Source organism: Apium graveolens, chromosome 9 (assembly GCF_009905375.1).
Source record: "Apium graveolens cultivar Ventura chromosome 9, ASM990537v1, whole genome shotgun sequence".
NCBI lineage: Eukaryota > Viridiplantae > Streptophyta > Magnoliopsida > Apiales > Apiaceae > Apium > Apium graveolens.
Genome location: NC_133655.1, coordinates 28,556,716 through 28,562,119, shown reverse-complemented (window position 1 = coordinate 28,562,119; position 5,404 = coordinate 28,556,716).

Here is a 5,404-nt window from a genome sequence, read left to right as displayed (position 1 = left end):
ATATATATCATAACTTAATGAAGTATATCATAACTTCATTTCCTTGAATAATATTTCAAAGATTTAATCTATTCAAATCTTGTCTTGTAGTCTCATCTATGTGATGAACTTTTGAAACTGATTATAACTTGAACGGTGGTAGTTCAAGTAGTATTGGGAAAGATATAAGTATATTGGGGTATCTTGTAACTTCGTCTTTTAAACTTATATCTAATTAATAATTGTCTTATATATGACAAAGATTTTCAGAAAAACGTTGAGACAAGGTTAGATATATGAGATCACCTTGCAACGATATTTTTTTTATATACAGTTATACACTGGGACTTTGTGTATATTATGCATGGAAGAGGACTTCCAATATTTTGAAAAGTATATATGTATATATACTGAATATTTTGCGACTTCATCGCATTAAGATATCAAACTTGGTTCATTTCTTTTGACCAAGACTTTCATGAGTATTATGAGTAGGCTCATATATTGTTAATCATTATACATATTATTTTGGTGGGCTTGCTGCTCACCCTTGCTTTCTTCTTTCATCACACAACATCAGATAGATAAGATGAACAGGACCAAGCTCCCAATTCGCAAGCGGATAGGAAACGTTCCGCAGCTTTCTGGAAGCGTTGAGGCCGCTGTAGCTGAGGTAGAAATTACCAATAGGCTAAGTTTTCAACTAATAATGTACCAGACTTATGTATATTATGAATTTTAAGAATGGCAAAGAAATGTAAATTATCCAGAAAACCTTTTAAAGTGTATTGACACATAATTGTGGAATAAAACGACTTGTGATTATTTTTGGATATTCATCTCTGAGACTATAACTTGTGGTGTGTGTGTTTATTGTGGGGTCACAGTACAGAGTAGTTGATTGTGTATTAAGATTGGGTGTTATTAAGGGAAATGGAACTCGTGACAACCCGGATCCCCGACCCCGGATTTGGGGGTGTTACAATGACCCGTTGGTCATAACACCAATAATAGGAAATAGCCCGGTTAAGAGGGTTCTTGTGGATAATGGTGCTTCTGTGGATATATTGCTCCACGATGCCTTTCTAAGGATGGGGTATAACGATTCCCAGTTGACACCAACCGACATGCCGATATATGGATTTGCTGGATTAGAATGTCTTGTGGAAGGAATAATCAAACTGCCAACCACCATAGGTACGAAACCAAGACAAGCAACGCAGATGTTGGATTTCGTGGTAGTAAAGGCTAGTTCAACTTATAATGCTATCATGGGGAGAACAGGGATACATGCCTTTAAGGCAGTCCCCTCTTCCTACCATTCAGTTATGAAGTTTCCCACCTGAAACAGGATCGGAGAAGAGAAAGGAGATCAAAAAATGGCTAGAAGCTGTTATGTGGCCTCTTTGAGGGCAGATGGAGTCGGGGGGCAAGTTCTTCCTATTGAAGATATGGATGTCCGAGAAAATGACGAGAAGAGAAGAAAGCCAGCAGAAGACTTGGTTTCAGTTCCTTTAGACCCCAAGAATCCTGAGAGGATGACTTTCATTGGAGCCACACTAGAGGAGCCCCTTAGAGGGAAGTTGGTGAAATTTTTGCAAGAAAATAGTGATGTATTTGCATGGTCAGCAGCTGATATGCCAGGCATAGACCCGAAGTTGATTACTCACAAGCTAAACGTGGATCCAAGCCGGAAGACAGTGAAACAAAAGAAAAGAAATTTTTCCCCGGAAAGACAAGAGGCTATAAAACAGGAAGTAGAGAAGCTCCTAGAGGCTGGTTTCATTGAGGAGATTCAATTTCTGGAGTGGTTAGCAAACCCTGTAATGGTGAAGAAGGCTAATGGAAAGTGGAGGATGTGTATAGACTTCACTGATCTGAATGATGCATGCCCTAAAGACTATTTTCCATTGCCAAGGATTGATACTTTAATTGATGCCACTGCTGGGCATGAGATGCTAAGTTTCATGGATGGATTTAGCCCTAGGTTGGGGATTCCGCCCCTGATCGTCTTGGTCCCTCCTACGATCTTCAAAATTCTTCCTTCCACTATTATTTCTGTCCCCTCCATCTCCAGTATACTTGTTCAATCTTCCTTTTCGAATCAAAAACTCAATTTCATCTTTCAATTGCCTACACTCATCGGTGTCATGGCCAACATCCTTGTGAAACCTGTAATACTTGCTCTTATCTAGCTTGGCGGGATCAGCCTTCAAGGGCTTTTGCCAGCGAATATCTCTATCCTTCTCAATCTCCATCAAAATTTGACTTATAGGAGCATTCAACTTAGCGTATTCAGTGAACTTTTGCCCGGGTCCTCCATTCTTGGGGGTTGAATCAGGGTTTTGTTCGGTTATAGGATTGAAAAGTGGAGGATGTGTATAGACTTCACTGATCTGAATGATGCATGCCCTAAAGACTGTTTTCCATTGCCAAGGATTGATACTTTGATTGATGCCACTGCTGGGCATGAGATGCTAAGTTTCATGGATGGATTTAGCGGATATAATCAGATTAAGATGCACAAGGATGACATTCCAAAGGTATCATTTATCACTGACTTTGGTGTTTATTGTTACCTTGTTATGGCGTTTGGTCTTAAGAATGCGGGAGCCACCTATCAAAGGTTGGTAAATAAAATTTTTAAGGATCTTATTGGTAAGACTATGGAATTCTATGTTGATGACATGTTAGTCAAGAGTCTAGTAAAGACTGATCATATAACCCATTTGAGGGAAGCTTTTGAGATCCTGAGGTACCACAAGATGATGTTGAATCCTACGAAGTGCGCTTTCGGAGTAGGATCTGGAAATTTCTTGGGATTAATGGTCTCAAAGAGAGGAATTGAGGCTAACCCCGATAAAATAAAGGCAATCCTGGACATGGAACCACCAAAAACTGTCAAGGATGTTCAGAAGCTCACAGGAAGGGTCGCTGCGCTAGGACGATTCATCTCCAAGTCAGGAGACATGTGCTTGTCATTCTTCAAGTCACTAAAGAATATCAAAGACTTTGTATGGAATGAGGAAAGCCAGAAGGCATTCGAAGAGTTAAAGAAGTATATGGCTCAGGCCCCGTTGTTGGCCAAACCATCTTGGAATGAAGTTTTATTCTTATACTTGGCCGTTTCAGAGAGCGCCTTGAGCGCGGTGTTGGTTAAGGAGGAGCTAAAAGTCCAGAAACCCGTATATTATGTCAGCAAAATTCTGCATGGTGCTGAATTGAATTATTCAACTATTGAGAAATTTGCTCTAGCCTTGGTAATGGCTTCGAGAAAACTGCGTCCTTACTTTCAGGCTCATCAGATTGAGGTGCTAACGAATCAGCCACTGAGAAATATCATTCACAGTCCCAAGGCAAGTGGGAGATTGATTAAGTGGGCAATAGAGTTGGGAGAGTTCGATCTCAAGTATAAGCCACGTACGGCCATAAAAGCCCAGGCACTAGCTGACTTCGTGGTGGAATGTACCATACCCAACCAAGAAGTCGGGGGGCAGGAAGATACCATACCTCAAGACAAGGGAGTCGACAATGGGGACAGAGAAAAGGATGATAAGGAGAAAGAATATTGGGTTCTCTATTTTGATGGAGCATCAAAAACAAATTCCAGTGGAGCAGGGTTGGTTTTGCAAAGCCCTGATGGATTCTTAATTGAGTATGCTATGAAGCTAGACTTCCCAACCATAAACAATGAGGCAGAGTATAAAGCCCTGATTGCTGGCCTTGGTCTAGCTGGGACACTTAGAGTCAAAAACTTAAAGGTCCGGGGAGACTCGAAGCTGATCATATCCCAGGTAAAGGGAGAATTTGAGGCAAGGGATGATACGATGGCTAAGTATGTCCGCCTAGTAAGGGCTGTGATGACCCAATTTAATGAATGTCATGTTGAGCACATTCCAAGGGAAGAAAATGCTAAGGCAGATGCGTTATCAAAGTTTACTTCATCCGAGATAGAAGAAAGTTCAGGAAGTGTGTACTTCCGTGTTTTGAAGACACGAAGCATAGATGTTAAGCTTGTGGCTCCTATAGGCCTGGGGACATCATGGATTGATCCTATCAAGGCTCACATTCAAACCGGTTGGTTGCCAAGTGATGCAACTGAAGCACGGAAGTTAACTGTTCGAGCACTAAGGTACTCTTTGATAGATGGGATTCTTTACAAAAGATCTTTCATGGTTCCCTACTTGAGGTGTCTCAGGCCCGATGAGGCACGCTTGGCTCTTGAAGAAGTGCATGAAGGTATTTGTGGACAACACTTGGGGGGCAGGGCCCTGGCTCATAAGATAACTCGTCTAGGCTTTTATTGGCCGGAAATGACGGCTGATGCCAAAGAATATGTGAAGAAGTGCGACCGCTGTCAGAAGCATGCACCTGTTGTTAGACAACCTCCCGAGATGCTGACATCTATCAACTCGCCTATTCCCTTTGCTATGTGGGGAATGGATATTCTAGGGCCTTTCCCTATGGCCACGACCCAAAGGAAGTTCCTGATTGTAGCCATTGATTATTTCACTAAGTGGATTGAAGCCAAACTCTTGGCCAAAATCACAACTAAACAAGTTGCACAATTCCTGTGGGAAAACATTATGTGCCGATATGGAATTCCCCGTGTCCTAGTCACCGACAATGGAACGCAGTTTAACAACGAGGAATTCAAGAAGTATTGTGAAGAAAATGAAATTGAGTTACGGTTCACCTCCGTGGCTCACCCACAAGCCAATGGGCAAGCAGAAGTAGCAAATCGAATAATCCTGGACGGACTAAAGAAGAGGATCGAGAAGTCAAGAAATAATTGGGTGGATGAGATACTTCCCATATTGTGGGCCTATAGGACTACTTGTAGAGTCACGACAGGAGCAACTCCCTTCATGTTGGCGTATGGGGCAGAAGCAGTAGTTCCAGTGGAGATATCACATTCCTCTCCAAGGATTCAGGCTTTCAATGCCGAGAAAAATAAGGAAGGATAAAGGTTGGCTCTAGACTTAATCGATGAAGTGCGAGATGAAGCACATGCAAAGATAGTAGAGTATCAGAAGAAAGCTTCATTCTACTACAACTTAAGGGTTAAAGAAAGGTTCTTTAAACAAGGTGACCTAGTCTTGAGGAAGAAAGAAGCTTCTGGGGTAGGACAGAAAGGGAAACTTTCCCCAAATTGGGAAGGGCCGTACAAAGTCAAGAGCGTTCAGGGTAGAGGAACCTACAAGCTGGAGACTACGGATGGTTTTGAAGTCCAGAGAACCTGGCACGCACAAAACCTGAAGGTTTACTACGTGTAAGATAGTCGAAGTACGATTCTCACTTGTCATTGTGACAAGTAGGTTTAAAAGCACCTTGAATCTTTGTTTGCATAGGATTTTTATTTTCTAGCTATTATAGATCAGGGTCGAACCCATATTATGTAAGGTTTTGGAAAACCAGACTTGAA